The sequence below is a fragment of the Macaca thibetana genome, chromosome 12, assembly GCF_024542745.1.
Source record: "Macaca thibetana thibetana isolate TM-01 chromosome 12, ASM2454274v1, whole genome shotgun sequence".
NCBI classification, from domain to species: domain Eukaryota; kingdom Metazoa; phylum Chordata; class Mammalia; order Primates; family Cercopithecidae; genus Macaca; species Macaca thibetana.
The window spans coordinates 39,330,246-39,354,096 of NC_065589.1; the positions used below are offsets into that span (position 1 = coordinate 39,330,246).

A 23,851-nucleotide genomic window follows, 5' to 3' on the forward strand; every position below is an offset into this window, starting at 1 on the left:
CTCGCAGAGGGAACGGCGGCCGCAGCGCCAGAGAAACCCAGGACCGGGAGAGGAGGAGCGGTGGCGACGGCGGCGGTAACTCGGGAGGAGCGAGAAACAGCCCCAGCGCGCGACAGGGGAGGGGGCGACGGGGGCGGGGCGCGAGCCGACGGACTGCGAGGACGGTCACCGCGGCGACGGCCGGCCGGGCGCGCGCACGCGCGCTCCCCTCCCTCCGCCCCCGGGAGCCCGAAAAAGATTCCCACCCTCGCCCGCGCCGCCGGCCCCTCCCCCACTTCCGGCGTCTCCTAGCGACGGCGGGGGTAGGAGCGGGATGCGCACTGGAGGTGGTGGTGCAGTTAACCCTTCCGCCGCCCGCCCACCGCTGGAGCAACTCGAGAAGCCCCCACCTCCCGGCGTCCTTTGTTAGTCCGGCGGGAACGCACCACCCTGCTCTGCTGGCTTCCCGCCGGCTTCCTCCGGGACTCATCTCGGCTCTGTCCCCATGGAGGTTATCGGCCTGGGGAACTTCTCGAGTCTTTTCTGCCTCTGCCGCTGACGGGAGGCCGAAGGAGGGCACAGCCTCCACTCTTGGGATCCTCCTCTGTGAAAGATCACACTTCATCAGGGCAGGAATAAAACTCACAAACTTCCACGCAGCTTTGAATGCCACCTGACTTCATTTTTCTTAAATTTGACCTCATCCTCTTTATTGCAGTGAATTGCAGTTTCCTAACCCCAGCTTTCCTGCGCTCCTGCCTCTTTGCACTTCCCCCACTAACGCCGTTCTCCCCTGCCAGGTTAGCCCCTTTCTCTTGTGGTTTGAGGACCCCTGGGCCTCAGCTTTTTATGTTTGCCATTTCTATGAATCGCTTCCTCACGATCTTTTCTGTCATTTCTCTAATGCTATCAACTTCGCTGTCCTTTTTCCTATTCATGGATTCGGTATTTAAAATTTTGAAAACGATTTTGCTAGTAGTAATTGCCTTCTTCACAGGGCTGTTACATAGATAAAATCAACGTTTACGTGAAAACACCTTGAAGAAACATCAAGTGCTACAAAAATTCAAGGCAGATTCTTGAATTTTGTTCTTGCAGAGTTATAATTGTTTTTATTCTCCAGATACTGTGTCTTGTTTTCCTAAATCCGACTACCCCACACAGTGTAATCTGGAAAAACTAAAACTCCGGACAATTGCTGAGATATGAAGCCATGACCTTTATTTGTGCTGTGGAAAATCAAAGTTGACTCCAGTCTGTACCATCTTAGACTTGTGTAGTTAGAACAAGATCCATTGTTTCAACACTGTTCTTAATCTGGTGATCTCTTGGCCCTCCTACAGTGAATTTTTTTTCACTCAGATGATGAGGAAACATACTTTCCAAAAAAAAGTCACTTTAGCCCGGGCGCGGTGGCTCACGCCTGTAATCCCAGCACTTTGGGAGGTCGAGGCGGGCGGATCATGAGGTCAGGAGATCAAGACCATCCTGGCTAACACGGTGAAACCCCGTCTCTACTAAAAATACAAAAAGAAAAAATTAGCCGGGCCTGGTGGCGGGCGCCTGTAGTCCCAGCTACTTGGGAGGCTGAGGCAGAAGAATGGCGTGAACCTGGGAGGCGGAGCTTGCAGTGAGCCGAGATCCTCCACTGCACTCCAGCCTGGGTGACAGAGCAAGACTCCGTCTCAAAAAAAAAAATCACTTTAATACCATATCTTTACAAATTTCTGGAGCAAACTCTAATGTTATATTGGCTTCATGATATATACATTAGCAGAATGTATGAGTTTTCACTGTGGAACCTAAATTAAAGGATGTTGAAAATGTTGGTCTAGTCCAACTAGTTTTATTCTTAGGCACTTTAACCATCTTCTGTAGTAGTGGTTCTCAAACTTCAGTGTGAGGAACTTGTTTTAAAAAAGCTGCAGGGTCACACACACTAAGATTCATTAGTTTGAGAGCATGAGTGACTGAAAGTAGTTACTTAAATGACACACCAGCTTGCTTCAAGGAATAAGACATATGAATAACCAAGTGAATAAAACAAATGTTAGATGAAACAAACTTTTCTTTCAGACTAAACTTAAATAGATCAAAAAATAATGTTGAACTTGAAGAAGCCCATCAAGTGAGTGAAATGGTAGACAGACTTCCCCCATCATTACTTATTCCCACCTAGCATTTTTTCAACTACTACTTAGCAATTAGCCCAAAAAACAAATTTTCCTCTGGGATGTTTCATCATTCTAGAAATTACCTAGAAAAGATTCTAGTATTTTTTCTAATTAGTGACAATCTCTTTGGACCTAGTTTCCTTATGAAGAAATCAAAGGGCGAGGCCAGGCATGATGGCTCACACCTGTAATCCCAGCACGTTGGGAGGCCAACGCAGGTGGATCAGTTGAGGTCAGGAGTTCGAGATGAGCCTAGACAACATGGTGAAACCCCATCTCTACTAAAAATATAAAAATTAGCTGGGTGTGACAGCGGTTGCCTATAATCCCAGCTACTCAGAAGGCTGAGACTGAAGAATCACTTGAACCAGGGTGGCATAGGTTGCAGTGAGCCAAGATTGTGCCACTGCACTCCAACCTGGGCGACAGAGGGAGACTCTGTCTGGAAAAAGAAAGAAGAGAAATCAAAGGGTGAAATTCAGGTCAGGAATTCTGAAACTTGAATGTGGATTGGAATCACCTGGAGGGCTTACTAAACTAGTTTGCTGGACCCCACCTCCAGAGTTCTTTATTCAGTTGGTCCGGCCCAATTAATGTATGTTTAACAAGTTCCCAGGTGATGCCTATGAAACGGCCCTTCTGGCTCAAAAAGTCTATGATTACAATTTCTGGCAGCTGGGAAACTCCATCTAGAGAGACGCTTTGTACACAGCAGAATCTAAGATGCAAGGACATAAACACTTTGCTGCCACCAAGATTGATTAAGCACGAAAGGGTAACTACAAAATCTGTAAAAGAGTATATAGTTACTAGGTTTAAGGATGAGATTGTGTACCTCATGAAAATCTTCCACTACTCCATAATTGTTTAAGCTGATGAAGGTAATTGAAATCTGTTCATTTTTACAATTTTTCAGATGAACTGGTATGATAAAAGTGCATTTTCAAGCCCTTAGAGAGTTACAATTATAATAATAGTACACACTTCACATGAACTTCTTATAAACATAAATAAGCAAACTCGTTGCTCTAAGGAGCCATATTTAAGAGCTTTAGTACAAGATTTTCAAAATTATACAAATCTAATATACCCATGTATGAAGTTGTGAAGTTATAACCCATCTTAAAACAATCTTTCTTAAATTTATTCCAGTGTTTTAAAAATTATTAGCCCCTTCTAAGTCCCATGTAATATAAGCACATCTTACCTTTAAAAACCATAACTTCTAGCAGGATAGGGTGGCTCATGCCTAGAGTCCTACCTACTCAGGAGACTGAGGAGGATCACTTCAGCAATGGAGTTTGAGACCAGACTGGGGCAACATAGACCTTTGTCTCTGGGGGGAAAAAAAAAAAAAATTTAATGAATAAAAACAATTACTTTTGTATATGATTTAATAGCCATCTCTTTTGTTGTTGTTGTTGAGATGAACGTCTCACTCTGTCGCCAAGGCTGGAGTGCAGTGGTGCAATCTTGGCTCACTGTAATCTCTGCCTCCCAGGTTCAAGCAATTCTCTTGCCTCAGCCTCCTTAGTAACTAGGACTACAGGCACCTGCCACCAGGCCAGGCTAATTTTTGTATTTTTAGTAGAGATAGGATTCCACCATGTTGACCAGGCTGATCTTGAACTCCTGACCTAATGTGATCCACCCACCTCGGCCTCCCAAAGTGCTGAGATTACAGGTATGAGCCACCACATTCGGCTGCTCATTTCAGTCTAAAAATGGGTCAAACAAAAATCAAATTACAATATATAATCGTTATATACTGATTGACCTCCCTCATATCTTGGAAAATTCAAAATATTCACGTATTCATCAGATAAATTCAGGATGGATGCACTATGGAGAAAAGACCAGGGAAACAATACTAAAGGCAGACACTAGTTTGAGGATTATTAAATCAATCCAGCTAAGAAATGATGGTGATCTCCAGGGAGAGGAGATGCAAAGAAATGGATGGAGTAATAAATATTTAGTAGGTAAAATCAATAGGGGTTGGTGAATGATTGAATATAGAAGTTAATGAAAGAGAGGAGTCAATGTTGGTGGTAAGATTGCTGGCTTGGGCACTTGGGTAGTTGGTGGTGCAATTTACATATAAATTACATAATCTTTCACATGCCTGGAAAACCTCCAATTTACATTTATTTTCTGTATGTTTTGATCATTGTTATCAATAACACTGGCATACAGGACACTGTATTAGGCTCTATGTTGATATTATGCTACTCTAGGTAGGTTATTTAATTAAACAAAAGCCTTCAGTAGTATAGCATGTTTTGCCCTATCAAAAGTCTTTAACAGCTGTGGAGGGAGAGGGGGCAAAATTAGAGTAATTAACATGTGTTCAGTGCCTACAATGTGCCAGGCATTCATTCTGCATTTCACGTAAATTAATCTTCACAACTAAATGCAAAGTAGGTTTTATGATCCTCATCTCCAGATTCAAAAACCAAGGTTTAGAGAAACAAACTAACCAAACATACTTGGAAATCAGGGAGTTAGCAATTACACCTGGTTTTGATTTTTTAATGTTTTTCTTTTCCATTATACCATGCTAAATCACACTTCTACTTTAACTCCGTAAATGCAGTACTTCAATAATGCACATAAACATTAATAATGTCTATTGAGCATCCATTACATAACCTCTTTTAATTAAAAAAAAAAAAAGGTTAATTCTGGCCAGGCACAGTGGCTCATGCCTGTAATCTCAGCACTTTGGGAGGCCGAGGCGGGAAGATCACCTGAGTTTGGAAGTTCAAGAACAGTCTGACCAACATGGAAAAACCCTGTCTCTACTAAAAATACAAAATTAGCCGGGCATGGTGGCACATGCCTGTAATCCCAGCTAGGGAGGCTAAGGCAGGAGAATCGCTTGCACCTGGGAAGTGGAAGTTGCAGTGAGCTGAGATTGCGCCATTGCACTCCAGCCTGGGCAACAAGAGCGGAACTCTGTCTCAAAAAAAAAAAAAAAAAAAAAAAAAAAGTTAATTCCTTTCAATAAAGCAACTCTTTGATACTTAAAGGCATTCACTAAGCATAGGGGGTTTTTTTCTTCTCAAGGAAAAACACAACCAATTCTTGTATTCTTCATCAAATATTTTACAGAATTATGGAATGTATAAATTGGAGGGCATCTTAGAGATTATCTAGGACTTACCCCAATCTTTTATCTATTTGGGAACTGAAACTAAGAAATATTGATTGCCCAAGGATACCTAGTAAGTGTGAAGACCTAAACTCAAAATCAGGAGAAAGGAACAAAATACATTTTAGATACAAATATTATTTTTGAGCTGTTTCATGATATTTTTATGTAAATTCCGTTCTTATCCTTACAAGTAGCTGCCTCCTTCTGGGGTCCTCACCATCTTGTCAAAATCTTTAAAATGTGAACCCTAGATGGAACTCAGTATTCCATATTCGAAGCAAAAATGATACCAGACAACAATCCCAATACAGATTTTTTGGAACTTGATGACATAATTCTAAAGTTCATGTATAAAAATAAAAACACAAGAGTAGCCAGGACATTTCTGAAAAAGGATAATAAGGAAGAAAACATGTGGTTCTAATTAATAAAAAAACACATAAAGTAACCTGTAATCCCAGCACTCTGGGAGGCCGAGGCGGGCGGATCACCTGAGGTCAGGAGTTCCAGATGAGACTGGCCAACATGGCAAAACCCCGTCTCTACTAAAAATACAAAAATTAGCCAGGCATGGTGGTGGGCACTTGTAATCCCAGCTACTCGGGAGGCTGAGGCAGAAGAATCGCTTGAACCCAGGAGGCGGAGGCTGCAGCAAGCCAAGATTGCACACTGCACTCCAGTCTGGGTAACAGAGCGAGACTCTGTCTCAAAAAATAAAAAATAAAATAAAAAATAAAGTAGAATAAATGAAAATATCACTGGAGTAGAATAAAAACTAAAAACTTGGCAGGGCGTGGTGGCTCACACCTGTAATCCCAGCACTTTGGGAGGCCAAGGCGGGTGGATCATGAGACCAGGAAATCGAGACCATCCTGACTAACACGGTGAAACCCTGTGGTGGCAGGCGCCTGTCGTCCCAGCTACTCAGGAGGCTGAGGCAAGAGAACGATGTGAACCCGGGAGGCAGAGCTTGCAGTAAGCCAAGATCGCGCCACTGCACTCCAGCCTGGGCGACAGAGGGAGACTCCGTCTCAAAAACAAAAACAAAAACAAAAACAAAACCCTAAAAACTCAATCCTAGTAAATATAAGAATTAAATACGTGATCAATGTGACATTTCAAATCAAAGGGAAATAAAGAGTACTAGAACAACTAGATAACAGGAAAAAAATGTTAGCTCATGATATAAAAATAAATACTGGGCCAGCCACAGTGGCTCACACCTGTAATCCCAGCAATTTGGGAGCCCAAGGCAGGTGGATCACTTGAGCTCAAGAGTCTCAGACCAGCCTGGGCAACAGAGTGAGATCTGATCTGTACAAAAAAAAACAGAAAAATTAGCTGGGCATGGTGGCACACATCTGTAGTCACAGCTACTCAGGAGGCTGAGATGGGAAGATAGCTTAAGCCTGGGAGGCAGAGGTTGTAGTGAGCCGAGACTGTGCCACTGCACTCCAGCCTAGGCAATACAGCCAGACCCTGTCTCAAAAAATAATAATAAATAAATTCTGACTGAGAGAAGTGGCTCACACCTGTAATCCCAACACTTTGGGAGGCTGAAGCAAGAGAATCATTAGAGCCCAAGAGTCCAAAACCAGCCTGGACAACAAAGTAAGACCCCTGTCTCTACAAAAAAAAAAAAGAAAAGAGAGAGAAAAGAAAAACAAATTAGCCGGGCATGGTGATACACGCCTGTAGTCTCAGCTACTCGGGGGGCTGAGGTGGGAGGATCTCTTGAGCCCCAGAGGTTGAGGCTGCAGTGAGCCATGATCTGCACCACTGCACTCCAGCCTGGGCGACAGAGCGAGACTCAGTCTCAAAATAATAATAAATAAATGCAACATAAATTCAAGATTTAAAGTTTTAAAAACACTAATAGAGGCTGAGCACAGTGGCTCACACTTGTAATCTAAGCACTTTGGGAGGCTGAGGCAGGCGACTACTTGAAGTCAGGAGTTCAAGACCAGCCTGGCCAACATGGTAAAACCCCGTCTCTACCAAAAAATAACAAAACTTAGCCAGGCATGGTGGTGTGCATCTGTAGCCCCAGATACTCAGGAGGCTGAGGTGGGAGAATCACTTGAACCTGGGAGGTGGAGGCTGCAGTGAGCCGAGATCATGCCACTATACTCCAGGATGGGTGACAGAATGAAACCCTATCTTAAAAAATGAATACAAATACAAATACAAAAACTAGCCAGGCATGGTGGTACCTTCCTGTAAGCCCAGTTACTCAGGTGACTGAGGCATGATAATTTCTTGAACCCAGGAGGTAGAGGTTGCAGTAAGCTGAGATTTCACCACTGCATTCCAGTATGGGCACCAGAGCAAGATTCTGTCTCAAAAAAACTAAAAGAAACTAAAGGTAAATATAGGACATTGGAATGGAGAGGACCTTTCTAAATTATATTTTTTAAAAAAGGAAAATAAAAATGTTACACTTTCATATAATTTAAAATAGCACAAATAATTTTAAACAGACTCAGGAAAAGGTCTGATGTTTATGACAAAGGGTTAATGTTCTTACTATATAAAGCATACATAAGAAGCTCTTAGAAATCAACAAGACAGGCCGGGTGCGGTGGCTCAAGCCTGTAATCCCAGCACTTTGGGAGGCCGAGACGGGCGGATCACAAGGTCAGGAGATCGAGACCATCCTGGCTAACCCGGTGAAACCCCGTCTCTACTAAAAAATACAAAAAACTAGCCGGGCGTGGTGGCGGCGCCTGTAGTCCCAGCTACTCGGGAGGCTGAGGCAGGAGAATGGCGGAAACCCGGGAGGCGGAGCTGAGATCCGGCCACTGCACTCCAGCCCGGGCGACAGAGCGAGACCCCGTCTCAAAAAAAAAAAAAAAAAAAAAAAAAAAAAAAGAAATCAACAAGACAAATACCCAACAGAGAAAATGACATAAACAGGCAAATTTACGGTGGCTCACGCCAGTAATCCCAGAACTTTGGGAGGCTGAAGTGGGCAGATCACGAGGTCAGGATTTGAGAACAGCCTGACGAACATGGTGAAACCCCATCTCTACTAAAAATACAAAAATTAGCTGGCCATGGTGGCATGTGCCTGTAATCCCAGGTACTCAGGAGGCTGAGGCAGGAGAATCACTTGAACCTGGGAGGTTGCAGTGAGCCAAGATCGCGCTGCTGCACTCCAGGCTGGGTGACAGAGCAAGACTCCGTCTCAAATAACAGACAAACAAAAGGCAAATTTACAAAATAAGAAATACAAATGGTCAATAAATGTAGCTAAAAAATGTTTGATATCCCAATTATCAAAAAAAGCAAGTAAAATAAAAAGATAACATTTTTCACCTATCAGATTGACAAAGATTACAAAGAATGACCATTATGACAATACCAACCATACATATTCATGAATTTAATTTGATATAACCTTTCTGGAAGGCAATTTGTAAATGGATAGTGTGCATGTGTGCATGTGTGTGTGTGTGTATAATCTGAACGGCCAAGTTGTAGGGTTTTTTTTAGTTTTACTCATCTTAATTTCTCTAAAATGAATGTAAATTATGTTTCTACAAGTCCAGCGAGTCTTTTATCTCCCCAAATTAGAAAAGATTCCTTTATTTTTTTTTTTGAGATGGAGTCCCACTCCGTCGCCAGGCTGGAGTGCAGTGGCGCAATCTCGGCTCACTGCAACCTCTGCCTCCCAGGTTCAAGCAATTCTCCTGCCTCAGCCTCCTAAGTAGCTGAGACTACAGGCACGCACCACCACAGCCAGCTAATTTCTTTCTTTCTTTTTTTTTTTTTTTTTTTTTTTTTTTCTGAGACAGAGTCTTGCTCTGTCACCAGTCTGGAGTGCAGTGGCAAGATCTCGACTCACTACAACCTCCACCTCCCGAGTTCAAGTGATTCTCCTGCCTCAGCCTCCCGAGTAGCTGGGATTACAGGCGCGCCACCACGCCCAGCTAATTTTTTGTATTTTTAATAGAGGCGGGGTTTCCCCATGTTAGCCAGGATGGTCTCAATCTCCTGACCTCATGATCTGCCCATCTCGGCCTCCCAAAGTGCTGCAATTACAGGCATGAGCCACCGCGCCCAACCAGAAAGGATACTTTTATTAATGCAACCCAAGATGACTTTTTTTTTAGTGATTTTATCATCAACTTGATTTAAGTTATCTGTTAGCTATTACACAGTACTCAGGATAAATGCCTACAGAGATTTTTATTCAAAAATGATGTGATTGGCTGGGTGCGGTGGCTCATGCCTGTAATCCCAGCACTTTGGGAGGCCAATGCAAGGCAGATCCCTTGAGCTCAGGAGTTTGAGAAGCCCCAGCAACATAGTGAGACCCCGTCTCTACACAAAATAAAATATTTGCCAGGTGTGGTGGTACATGCTTCTAGTCCCCACTACTAGGGAGGCTGAGATGGCAGGATCACTTGCATCCAGAAGTTTGAGGCTGCAGTGAGCTATGATCATGCCACTGCACTGCATTCCAACTTGCGCAACAGTGAGATCCTGTCTCTTTAAAAAAATTACTTAAAAGAAAAAAAAAAGCCTTACTCTGCAATACAGCTGTGCAATACAGGATTCCATGCTTTATAGCTGTGTGAATTCAATTTGTTTTTGCAGGAAGGGTTTCGTTTTTTTTTTTTTTTTTTTTTTTTTTTTTTTTTGAGACAGAGTCTCACCCTGTTGCTCAGGCTGGAGCCACGATCTCAGCTTACTGCAACCTTCACTTCCCAGATTCAAGTGATTCTCGTGCCTCAGCCTGGGATTACTGGTGTGCACCACCACACCTGGCTAATTTTTGTATTTTTAGTAGAGATGGGGTTTCACCATGATGGCCAGGCTGGTCTCGAACTCCTGAACTCAGGTGATCTGCCTGCCTCAGCCTCCCAAAGTACTGGGGATTACAGGCGTAAGCCACCACGCCTGGCCACAGTATTTTTGTTTTTTGAGTCAAGGTCTCACTTTGTCACCTAGGCTGGAGTACTGATCTTGGCTCAGTGCAGCCTTGACCTCCCAGGCTCAAGTTTGAGATCCTCCAATCTAAGTCTCTTAAGTACCTGGAACTACAGGTGCGCACCTGTATTTTTGCAGAAACAGACTCTCGTTATGTTGCCCAGGATTCTCAAACTCCTGAGCTCAAATGAGCCTCCTACCTTGGCCTTCCAAAGGGCCAGGATTACAGGTGTGAGCCACCACACCCGGCCTTTTCTCTTTATTATGAAAGTACAAACATACAAGTATGGAGAATGATATAATGAATACACAAATAGTCATTAATTTGTGACATGTGACAATGTCTTCTATTTTTACCTTACCTTTTCATCTTATTCTTATGCTAAAGAATTTTAAAGATAATAACAGTAATCAGGACATTTAACCACTACATACTTTAGCACATATCTCTAAAAAACAAGGACATTTTGCTACATAATCACAATATCTTTTTTTTTTTTTTTTTTTTGAGATGGAGTCTTGCTCTGTAGCCCAGGCTGGAGTGCAGTGGTACAATTTTGGCTCACTACAACCTCCACCTCCTGGGTTCAAATGATTTTCGTGCCTCAGCCTCCTGAGTAGCTGGGATTACAGGCATGCACCACCACACCCAGCTAATTTTTATATTTTTAGTAGAGATGGGGTTTTGCCATGTTGGCCAGGCTGGTCTCAAACTCCTGACCTCAGGTGATCCGCCCGCCTCCGATTCCCAGAGTGTTGGGATCACAGGCATGAGCCACCGTGCCTGGCCACAATATCATTTTTATATCCAACAAAATCAACTATAATTCCCTCATATTATCTACTACCCAAATAGAAAACATTTTTCAAGAAGAAACTACTCCTTTTGGAAAAAGATAAAAATTATTATCTCACACAGTTTCTGAGAATCAGGAATCTGGGAGCAGCTCCTCTGGGTGGTGTGGCTCCAAGTCTCTCATGAGGGTGTAGTTCAGATGTCAGCCAGGGATGCTGTCATCTGAAGGCTTGACGGGGCTGGGGAATCCTCTTCCAAGATGACTCTCCACATCTTCTTGATGGAGATCTCAGCTTCTCATTCGTGGTTTTAGTTCCTCACCACATAAACCTTCCAGTAGAGCTGTTGCATCCTAGTTCTGGAGGCTGGAAGTTCAAGATCAGGGTGCTGGCAGTTTGGGTTTCTCCTAAGGCCTCTCTTCTGGCCTTACAGGCCATCTTCTTTCTGTGTCCTCACATGGCCTTTCCTCTGTGTGCACATCTCTGGTCTCTTCACATGTAAAAGATGCACAGCACAAGGTATAAGGGAAGGCCTTTCCTGGCTGCCACCCTCCAGGAACCTCCACATGTTCAGATACCTGGAAGCTCCAAAAACATTCATTTTTTTTTTCCTTGAGACAGGGTCTTGCTGTGTCACCCAGGCTGGAGTGTAGTGGCTTGATCATGGCTCACTGCAACCTCCACTTCCTGGACTCAAACTATTCTCCGTCCTCAGCCTCCTGATTACAGGGATTACAGGGTGCATGCCATCATGCCTAGCTAATTTTTGTATTTTTTCTTTTGGTAGAGATGGAGTCTCACTATGCTGCCCAGGATGGTCTCGAACTCCTGACCTCAAGTGACCAGCCCACCTTGTCTTCCCAAAGTGGTGTAATTATAGGCATGAGCCACCACACCTGGCCGAAAATTACTCTTATAAAGAAGAGAGTCCAGGCACAGTGGCTCATGAGGTGGACAGATCCATTGATCTCAGGAGTTTAAGACCAGCCTGGGCAACATGGCAAAACCCTGTCTCTACAAAAAATACAAAAATTAGCCAGGCACTGGTGGCTTGGATCTGTAGTCCCACCAACTTGGGAGGCTGAGGTGGGAGGATCACTTAGGTTGGGTAAGTTGAGGCTGCAGTGAGCCATGATCCTGATGGCACCACTGCACTCCAGCCTGGCAACACAGCAAGACCTTGTCTCAAAAAAAAACCACACAAGAAACAAAAAACAAACAAACAAAAAACAAAAAAAGCCTGGCACGGTGGCTCACGCCTATAATCCCAGCACTTCGGGAGGCCGAGGTGGGCGGATCATGAGGTCAGGAGATGGAGACCATCTTAGCTAACATGGTGAAACCCCGTCTCTACTAAAAATACAAAAAAATTAACTGGGCGCAGTGGCACGCACCTGTAGTCTCAGCTACTTGGGAGGCTGAGGCAGGAGAATGGTGTAACCTGGGAGGCGGAGCTTGCAGTGAGCTGAGATCACGCCACTGCTCTCCAGCCTGGGGGACAGAGCAAGACTCCGTCTCAAAAGAGAGAGAGAGAGAGAGAGAGAGAGAGAGAGAGAGAGAGCACTGTACACCTGGAACACAACCTGAAGGGATTATATTTTAATATTTTGTAATCTATAGTGGTTTCCTTATCAGCAATGCCAAACTAAAGAGCTCCCTTCTTTGTAAACGATAGCGAGATTAAAAATTTTTAAACATTAAACCATAAGAGAGTGGACAGTATAAATTTGAAATTATGCACCATAATGTAGTCCTGTGTATAGCAGTGGGGTAAGGCTGGGTGCTGTGGCTCATGCTTGTAATCCCAGCACTTTGGGAGGTGGAGGAGGGTGGATCACTTCAGGTCAGGATTCGAGACCAGCCTAACCAACATGGTGAAACCTTGTCTCCATTGAAAATACAAAAAAAAAAAAAAGAAAGAAAATTAGCTGGGCGTGGTGGCTCACGCTTGTAATCCCAGCTACTCAGGAGGCTGAGGCAGGAGAATCGCTTGAACCTGGGAAGTGGAGGTTGCAGTGAGCAAAGATTGCGCCACCACACTCCAATCTGGGTGACAGAGGAAGACTCCATCGCAAAAAAAAAAAAAAAAAAAAAAAAAAAATGGGGCAGCTAGCTGGGTGCTGTAGCTCAGGCCTGTAACCCTAACACTTTAGGAGACAGAGTGGGGAGGATCACTTGAGTCCAGGAGTTTGAGACCAGCCTGGGTAATAGAGTAAGACCCCAGTCTCTACAAGAAAATTAAAAAAATAGCCAGGCTTGGTGGCATGTGCCTGTTCTCTCTGTTACTGGGGAGGCTGAAGTAAGATGATCACTTGAACCCAGGGAGTTGAGGCACTGCAGTGAGCCATGATCCCACCTCTGGGCGGCAGAGCAAGACCCCATCTCAAAAAAAGGAAAAAAAAAGAGAGAGGCCTGTGGATCTCATCGAAGATGGCAGCGCGATCTGTGTCCGGCATCATCAGAAAAGTCTTCATGTGGACAGTCTCAGGGGCACCATGTAGAGAATTTTGGTCTCGATCCAGAAAAGAGAAAGAGCCAGTGGTTGCTGAGACAGTAGAAGAGGTGAAAAAGGAACCTGTCCCCAGTGTCTCTACTCTCACAAAGCCGAACACACACACCACCTGAAGATCTCCAGAGTCATTTAGAATCTTACGTTAAAGAAGTTTTTGGTTCATCTCTTCCTAGTAATTGGCAAGACATCTCACTGGAAGATGGTCGTCTATAGTTCAATCTCTTGGCACATTTAGCTGATGACTTGGGTCATGTAGTCCCTAACTCCAGACTCCACCAGATGTGCAGGGTTAGAGATGTTCTTGATTTTCTAGAATGTCCCTATTCAAGATAGATCTAAATTTGATTAACTCAGTGCCAGTAATCCCCCCCCTAATTTGAAAATCATTTGGAGTTACTAAGCAATTTGGAAGAGAAACACATTGAAATCATTTTTTTCCCCTGAGCAAGGGGGCTGCTTATTAGACCTTTTGATACTTCACCATGTGAAATACTACCAGAACTGGTCTCTAAACCCACTTTTTCTATAGGGGAATGTGTCATCTCTTTTTTTCTCATATTATGAATGGACAAATAACAGGACTTTCTATTTTCATATTTGCTGAAACCCTTTTTTGGAGACACAGTCTTGCTCTGTTGCCCAGGCTAGAGTGCAGTGGCGCAACCTCAGCTTACTGCAACCTTTGCCCCCCGGATTCATGCCATTCTCCCACCTCAGCCTCACGAGTAGCTGGGACTACAGGCGCCCACCACCACACGCAGCTAATTTTATTTTTGTATTTTTAGTAGAGACGGGGTTTCACTGTATTAGCCAGGATGGTCTCGCTTTCCTGACCTCGTGATCCGCCTGCCTCGGCCTCCCAAAGTGCTGGGATTACAGGCGTGAGCCATTGCGCCCAGCCTGCTGAACCATTTTTTAAATGAAATTAGACCATTACTAATTTATGAAAAATTTTGAGAGGATACTGTCATTAACTTGGGTTTAAGACAGGAGGACATTGCAAGTTCATACCCTTCATAGGCATAAAGTAGTAGTTGCAAGAAAATAGTTTCATCCTGTTAGGACTCATATCTAAGATAGTTATTATACATTGCACATATACAAATAAGTTTGTGTTAGATAGATACCTATAAAAGTGTGTTGTGTATTACTGACCGTCCTAGATTAATTTCTTTGGAATTAAAGTAGATTTGTTAAAGTGAAAAAAAAGAAAGAAAAAAAAAAGAAAAAAGAATAAGGTAAAAATGTATCTCTCAAAAATACTTTATATTTAAATTTGTATTTATTTATTTATTTTTTTTTTAGAGACATTTTTTTTAGAGACATTTTTTTTCTGTCTCCCAGGCTGGAGTGTAGTGGTACCATTTTAGCTCACTGCAGCCTCAAGCTCCTGGGTGATCCGCCCACCTCATTCTCCTGCCCTAGCCTCCCAAGTTGCTGGGTCTACAGGCAGGAGCCACTGTGTCTAGCCTATTCATATTTTTGTTTTAAATTATGTTGAAGATTTTCTTAAACTTCAAGCTTCAAAATGTATTAACTAAGTTTTTATTACTGAAAAGTATACTAACCTTCATTTAATAATATGAATTACAGAGTTTGAAATGTAAGTTTTTCTGATTATGTATTAATACCATTAGAACCTGTATGCTAAATATTAACTGACCTATCAAATGTATAATTTTCAAACTTTGCTAATTTTTTTAAAAACAACTTGTTTCTTGTCTGTTGCAATAATATTGCAAACAAAGAGATTATACTTTGAAAAAATTGCTAACTGAATTCTATGATGCTTGGTAATAATGTCTCATTTATGTAGTACAAAGTTGATAAGAATAAGGGTATTCTTGGCCACCGATTGCTATTTTCATGAAATAGAATGCAGAAGAAGTTAACAGCAAACAAAAACTGACTCGTGATTTTATCAAAGTTATTTCATGTATCCTCTTGGAAAGAAAGGAGTAAAACAGAATAATCTTGATATTTTAAAATGGCAGGGAACACTGAATTTAACTACACTTAAAATATTTCAGTAGGATTTCTTCCTTCCTCCTCCACAGGAATTAACAATATATATTTCTCACAGATTTCTGTTAACTACTTCTATTATCTAAATGTCTACCCATATGACTAAGTGAATGATTCATATCACTGAAATATTTCATAGGGTTTTATAATGATATTTCAGGGGAAAACATCATTTTAACTTCCAGCAGAAAATTTTCTGGCAATTATGCTTAATATACAGGAAAGTAAGAGTTTCATGAGTGAAATGGTTTAAGAAAAGAGATTTTTAGAATTCTTTTGGCAGGGTATGGTAGCTCACACCTGTAATCCCAGCACTTTGGGAGGCCAAGGCGGGGGGATAGCTTGAGTCCAGGAGTTCCAGACCAGCCTGGACAACATGGTGAAACACCATCTCTACAAAAAACACAAAAACTAGCCAGGCATGCTGACTCGAGCCTATAGTTCCAGCTACTCAGGAGACTGAGGTGGGAGGATCACTTGAGCCCTGGAGGTTGAGGCTGCAGTGAGCAATGATCATGCCACTGTACTCCAGCCTAGGCGACATAGTGAGAGACCATGTTTCAAAATATATATATATACTTTTGCAACTTTAATAAATGTGTATATGAAATTGTTTTTTTCTTTTTTCACAAAAAGATTGGCATCTATTCATTGCCTATTTTGTAAAGAATTGTAAGACATTCTAGAGATTTAAACCACTTAAAAGAAAGATCGTGAATGAGACATTTATGTACATTTGCAAGAACTACTAGCATACAACGAAGAAGGAGAGCCCTCAAAAACCACCGAGTCACAAGTACCATGCCCTCTAAGGTCAGACATGTCCGGGGGCCAGCTATACTCCAACCAATATAGTTGCTCAGAATTTCACTGCTCAGAGGGACACTGTGCTTGGGGTTTAATGCTTTGAGGGCACTGTCTTTAAATTCTTTTTTGTTTTGGACAGAGTCTCACTCTGTTGCCCAGGCTCGTGTGCAGTGGCTGATCTCAGCTCACTGCAAGCTCTGCCTCCCAGGTTCAAGTGATTCTCCTGCCTCAGCCTCCCGAGTAGCTGGGATTACAGGCATGCACCACCACGCCCGGTTAATTTTTGTATTTTTAGTAGAGATGGGGTTTCACCATGTTGGCCAGGCTGGTCTCGAACTCCTAACCTCATGATCCGCTCACTTTGGCCTCCCAAAGTGCTGGGATTGAGCCACAGCGCCCAGCTGGCTTTAAAGTCTTAATAATTTCATTTTTGAATTTGTGTTTTGTAAGTGAAGTCCAATGGGACCATGGAGCATGCTTGGAGCCCACCTCCTTGCCTCCCCCTACAGGTTCTCAGTGACTAGCTGCCTGCCCCTTGGTACCCTGACCCCCACCCAGCCTTCCTCTCTCCAACTCTGCTCACTACTACAACCACTATTACCTTCTGCCCTGAGCAGTAATTGGATTACATTGGCAGGAGAGTGGAGAGGAGGCTCACATTTCCCTGTGGTTGCCCTCAGCCTCCAGTGGGAATCTGGGAACAGGTTGGAGGGGTCCCACAAGCAGTCTGTTTTGGAGTATTTTCAGGAAAGGCAAGGAAACATCTACTTTGGGCTGGCAGCACCACAGCATGTTCAACAGGTGGCTGGCAGGGCTCTCTACACCACCCCAGTCAGTAAGGTGTCCCAGAACAGGATATTTCAGTTCCTTGGGATCGCATACATCAAAGGTTGAAAAGGCAGGGCCATAAGAAGAGGAGATTTCTTCCTCCACTAGGTCTCACAAATTATATAGCCAGTAGTGATTGTGCCTCTTACAATAAAAATGAACTCAAAAACCTTTATAAACATCATAACATGGACTGTGGGACATCTTTCAAGTGTTTTATTTGAAGGCTGGGCATGGAAATGCGGTAAAAGGAAGTGAAGAGGTATCCCCGGACTGCTGCTGGATTGGGGCTCAGGCCGGAAGCTGCTTCTGGGTTATCTCTGTGCACATGCATGCCATCGCAGAGAAGGGTCTTGTGGTTCTGAAACATCCTATGATATCAGCTACTGATTAGATTGAGAAGAACCCAAGGAGGCTGGATCAGTGTTAGGGCTAACCAAGAGAGTTGGCCCAGAATGTACCAAACTTCCTAAGATCACCCTGTAAATCTTCTAGATATGAAAAAAAGAGAAGCAGAACAGATTCACAGTTCTACTTCAGTCCCAAATTTCATCTTGGGTTTGAAGCCAGAAACATCTCTGATCACAGAGAGAACAAGATGACATTTACCTATGTGACATCACTGTGCTATAGAACTTCCCTATTGCTTGATTTGCATTTTCTAATATTGTATAATTTCTATAGGGCACCATCCAGATAGAAATATACCACAGAGCTCAATTCTTGTAATTAGACCCTGTATTGGAAAATACAAAAACCTTGAAGAGACAGAGATAAAATTTATACACACATTAAGAAAGGTTGTCATGGCAACTTTGCTTGAAGATATGTATTTTTAAATCTAAGTAAATTTGGCATTCAGAACATTTGCATCTCCCTCAAAGGTTCTGTATCAAGAATATTTTTAAAAATTGTTTTCAAATTTCTTCTGAATCTACACTTCCTTGAAAGCTTAAAAATTCCTATGAATATAATAGCAGCATAAACTTAAGCACATATTTTCAGAAGGCCCTATATGAGAAAAATCCAAAGTGAAAGGGTAAAAACGTTACTTTTCTACCCCCAGAATCCCTAGGCTTCTCCCTTTAAAATGTTAAATTGTGAGCAGGCTATGCCCATATAATCTCTACAAGGTCCTTTCATACTCTAAAAGTCAATTAGCTATTAGTTGATGACCTTGCAATATATGCAACAAATTATGAAAACTGAACACACCTAGTGCTGCAGTATAATTAAGCAACAATTAATACAGACCACTACAATAAATATCACCCTGTAACTTAACCAAACCAATTCTTAGCTTTGTTTCTTCTTACTTTGAAAGTTTTCCAGTATTCCTAATCAGCATCAGTGTTGAAAGTATTCCTTGATGAGATAACTAGTTTAATCATCTTGCTCATACATTGAAAATAAAGTGATGAGGCCAGCCGCGGTGGCTCATGCCTGTAATCCCACTTTAGGAGGCCAAGGTGGGCAGATCACAAGGTCAAGAGATGGAGACCATCCTGGCCAACATGGTGAAACCCCATCTCTACAAAAATACAAAAATTAGCTGGGGGTGGTGGCACTCACCTGTAGTTCCAACTACTAGGGAGGCTGAGGCAGGAGAATTGCTTGAACCCAGAAGGTGGAGCTTGCAGTGAACCAAGATCACGCCACTGCACTCCAGCCTGGCAACAAAATGAGACTCTGTTTCAAAAGAAAAGAAAAGAAAAGAAAAAAGAAAGTGTTGGGTCCATGCCTGTAATCCCAGCACTTTGGGAGGCCAAGTTGTGAGGATCACTTGAGTCCAGGAGTTTGAGACCAGCCCTGGCAACAGAGTGAGACCCCGTTTCTACAAAAAAATTAAAAAGTTAGCCAAGTGTGGAGGTGCATGCCTGTAGTCTGAACTACACAGGAAGCTGATGTAGGAGGATTGCTTGAGCCTGGGAGGCAGAGGGTGCAGTGAGCTGAGATGGCACCACTGCACTCCAACCTGGGCAACAGAGTGAGACCCTGTCACAGAAAGAAGAGAAGGAAGGAAGGAACGGAGGGAGGAAGGGAGGGGAAAATAAAGACTGGAAAAAAAGAAAAAGGAGAAAGAAAATAGTGATGGTTTCACTCCCAGCAGTTCTGTGGGCTTCTTCCCCAATTACAGCTTATGACAGAAGCCTCCTGTCACCTTTGTCATGTAGTTATCTCCAAGTTCCTTCCTATGTTCCTCTCAGCCACTAACCTAAAATATCCTGAGCTATGTATTAGTTTGTTTTCACACTGCTGATAAAGACATACCCGAGACTGGGCAATTTACAAAAGAAAGAGGTTTAATGGACTTACAGTTCCATGTGGCTGGGGAGGCCTCACAATCATGGCAGAAGGTGAAAGGCACGTCTCACATGGTGGCAGACAAGAGAAGAGAGCTTGTGAAGGGAAATTTCCATTTTTTTAAACCCATCAGATCTCATGAGACTTATTCACTGTCACAAGAACAGCATGGGAAAGACCCACTCCCATGATTCAATTAACTCCCACCACCCAGTCCCTCCCACAACACATGGGAATTCAAGATGAGATTTGGGTGGGGAAACAGCCAAACCATTTCATTCCACCCTTGCCCCTCCCAAATCTTATGTCCTCATATTTCAAAACCAATTATGCCTTCCCAACAGTCCTCCCAAAGTCTTAACTCATTTCAGCATTAACTCAAAAGTCCACAGTCCAAAGTCTCAACTGAGACAAGGCAAGTCCCTTCTGCTTATGAGCCTGTAAAATCAAAAGCAAGTTAGTTTCTTCCTAGATACAATGGGGGTACAGGCATTGAGTAAATACAGCCATTCCAAATGGGAGAAATTGGCCAAAACAAAGGGGCTACAGGCCAGAGGCAAGTCCAAAATCCAGTGGGGTAGTAAAATCTTAAAGCTCCAAAATTATCTCCTTTGACTCCATGTCTCACATCCAAGTCATGCTGATGCAGAAAGTGGGTTCCCATGGCCTTGGGCAACTCTGCCCCTGTGGCTTTGTAGGCTACAGCCTCCTTCTCAGTGGCTTTCATGGGCTGGCATTGAGTGTCTGTGGCTTTTCCAGGTGCACAGTGCAAGCTGTTGGTGGATCTACCATGTTGGGGTCTGGAGTATGATGCCCTCTTTTCATAGCTCCACTAGGCAGTGCCCCAGTGAGGACTCTGTGTGGGGGCTCTGACCCCACATTTCCCTTCGACACTGTCCTAGCAGAGGTTCTCCATGAGCGCCCTGCCCCTGCAGCAAACTTCTTCCTGGACATCCAGGTGTTTCTAATACATCCTCTGAAATCTGAGCAGAGGTTATCAAACTCCAATTCTTGACTTATGTGTACTTGCAGGTTCAACACCATGTGGAAGCTGCCAAGACTTGGGGCTTGGACCCTCTGAAGCCATGGTCTGAGCTCTATGTTGGCCCCTTTCACCCATGGCTGGAGTGGCTGGGACACAGGACACCAAGTCCCTGGGCTATACACAGCACAGGGACCTTGGGCCCAGCCCACAAAACCACTTTTTCCTCCTAGGCCTCTGGGCCTGTGATGGGAGGGGCTGCTGTGAAGACCTCTGACATGCCCTGGAGACATTTTCCCCACTGTCTTGGGGATTAACATTTGGCTCCTCATTACTTATGCAAATTTCTGCAGCCAGCTTGAATTTCTACTCAGAAAATGGGATTTACTTTTCTATCGCATTGTCAGGGGCAAATTTTCCAAAGCTCTGCCTCCCTTATAAAACTGAATGCTTAACATCACCCAAGTCAACTCTTAAATGCTTTGCTGCTTAGAAACTTCTACCAGATACCCTAAATCATCTCTCTCAAGTTCAAAGTTCCACAAATCTCTAGGGCAGGGGCAAATGCCAACAGTCTCTTTGCTAAGACATAGCAAGAGCCACTTTTGCTCCAGTTCCCAACAAGTTCCTCATTTCCATCTGAGACCACCTCAGCTTGGATTTCATTGTCCATATCATCATCAGCATTTTGGTCAAAGCCATTTAACAAGTATCTAGGGAGTTCCAAACTTTCCCACATTTTCCTGTCTTCTTCTGAGCCTTCCAAACTATTCCAACCTCTGCCTGTTACCCAGTTCCAAAGTTGCTTCCACATTTTTGGGTATCTTTTCAGCAGTGCCCCACTCTACTGGTACCAATTTAGTGTATTAGTTTGTTTTCACACTGCTGATAAAGACATACCTGAGACTGGGCAATTTACAAAATAAAGAGGTTCATTGCACTTATAGTTCTATATGGCTGGGGAGGCCTTACAATCATGGCAGAAGGCAAGGAGGAGTTTAAGTTACATCTCATGTGGATGGAAGCAGGCAAAGAGAGAGCTTGTGCATGGAAACTCCCTGTTTTAAAACCATCAGATCTCATGAGACCCATTCACTATCACAAGAACAGCACAGGAAAGACTTGCCCCCATGATTCAGTCATCTCCCACCAGGTCCCTTCCACAACACGTGGGAATTATGGGAGCTACAAGATGAGATTTGGTGGGTGACAGAGCCAAACCATATCAAGCTGCTTCCCAACCCAGTACCCAGAGAGCTCTGGGTGCTAGAAGATTCAAGGTGGTAAAGCTCTGGGACATGAGACTGTGGGGTTCTCCCTCCTGGGGAGAAACACAGGAAAAGACAGAGAACACAGTAATAATGCTTGTATGTTTTGTTTACTGCTATACCCCCAGTGTGTAGCATAAGATCTGGCACACATGCTCAATAAGCAACTATTGTCTGACAAATGGGTCCCATTTCTTTGGGTGGGAATGGAAAAATCAGGGCAGGGATAGGAGTCAGTGAAGCTAGAGGATACACTGGGCTCTGGCAGAAGAGAGGTGGAGGTAAGGGAGAGAATATGGTATTCAGGTGGTTGTTTTAAGGCTATGGTCATTCTTAGACTAGAGAATCTCTGGACCATATATCGTTTAAGGAATTTGTCTCTAGATCATGTTGGGCAAAATGGGTTCTGTTCTATAAGAGACTACTTCTATGAAATCTGGATTTTACAGGAACTGGTTTCAGAGATGTTATTGGAAAAAAGAGTACCTTCATCAAATACATTTGGAACATTCAGAGTTTAACCAAATTAAAGTAGGTTTCTTTTTTTTTTTAAGACGGAGTCTCGCATTGTCACCCAGGCTGGAGTGCAGTGGCGCGATCTCGGCTCACTACAAGCTCAGCCTCCCGGGTTCAAGCCATTCTCCTGCCTCAGCCTCCTGAGTAGCTGGGACTATAGGTGCCCGCCACCATGCCCGGCTAATTTTTTTTATTGTTAGTAGAGATGGGGTTTCCCCATGTTAGCCAGGAACATCTCGATCTCTTGACCTCATGATCCGCCCACCTCGGCCTCGCAAAGTACTGGGATTACAGGCGTGAGCCACCGCGCCTGGCCTAAAGTAGGTTTCTTTACAGTAGGACTTTTCGGCTCTTCCAATATTAATGTATATTATAAATATCTGAGAAAGAATATAGTATGGAGAATCTGAGAATGAATATCAAGGAAACTTCTCAGAGTATCTCACAGGATGGTGTTTCATGAGACATTGTGGGAAATAATGCTCTCACTAACCTCGTAATAAAACCCTTATCTTTGAACATTTCTTGGTTCAATGATCATCTAATGATAAGACATAGAAGGAACAGGATGGGGCTGGGTGCGGTGGCTCACGCTTGTAATCCCAGCACTTTGGGAGGCTGAGGAGGGCAGATCACCTGAGGTTGGGAGTTTGAGACCAGCCTGGCCAACATGGAGAAACCCATCTCTACTAAAAATACAAAAAATTAGCTAGGCATGGAGGCACTCACCTGTAGTTGCAGCTACTCGGGAGACTGAGGCAGGAGAATCGTTTGAACCCGGGAGGTGGAGGTTGCGGTGAGCCGAGATTATACCATTGCAGTCCAGCCTGGGCAACAAAAGCAAAACTCATTCTCAAAAAAAAAAAAGGAACACGATGGGCATGGTGGCTCATGCCTGTAATCCCAACACTTTGGGAGGCCGAGGTAGGTGGATCACCTGAGGTCAGGAGTTGGAGACCAGCCTGGCCAACATGGTGAAACTCCGTCTCTATTAAAAATACAAAAAAAATTTAGCCGGGCATGGTAGCGCGTGCCTGTAATGCCAGTTACTCGGAGGCTAAGGCGGAAGAATTGCTTGAACCCAGGAGGTGGAGGTTGCAGTGAGTTGAGATCGCACCATTGCACTCCAGCCTGGGAGGCAAGAGCAAAACTCCATCTCAAAAAAAAAAAAGGGGCCGGGCGCGGTGGCTCAAGCCTGTAATCCCAGCACTTTGGGAGGCCGAGACGGGCGGATCACAAGGTCAGGAGATCGAGACCATCCTGGCTAACACGGCGAAACCCTGTCTCTACTAAAAACACAAAAAATTAGCCGGGCGAGGTGGCGGCGCCTGTGGTCCCAGCTACTCGGGAGGCTGAGGCAGGAGAATGGCGGGAACCCAGGAGGCGGAGCTTGCAGTGAGCTGAGATCTGGCCACTGCACTCCAGCCTGGGTGACAGAGCGAGACTCCGTCTCAAAAAAAAAAAAAAAAAAAAAAAAAAGGATACAGAAGGAAAAAATGACTACTTAGTTACCAACTATTTTAGTTGTGTTTTGTATAGTACTATATTATAAATCTATGTTCACATCTA

At 43.6% G+C, this 23,851-nt stretch overlaps 1 pseudogene; it reads left to right on the plus strand.

Moving 5' to 3' along the window:
• Positions 1 to 13,470: 13,470 nt before the first annotated feature.
• Positions 13,471 to 13,952, plus strand: LOC126932202 (39S ribosomal protein L50, mitochondrial-like; annotated as a pseudogene).
• The last annotated feature ends 9,899 nt before the right edge of the window (positions 13,953 to 23,851 follow it).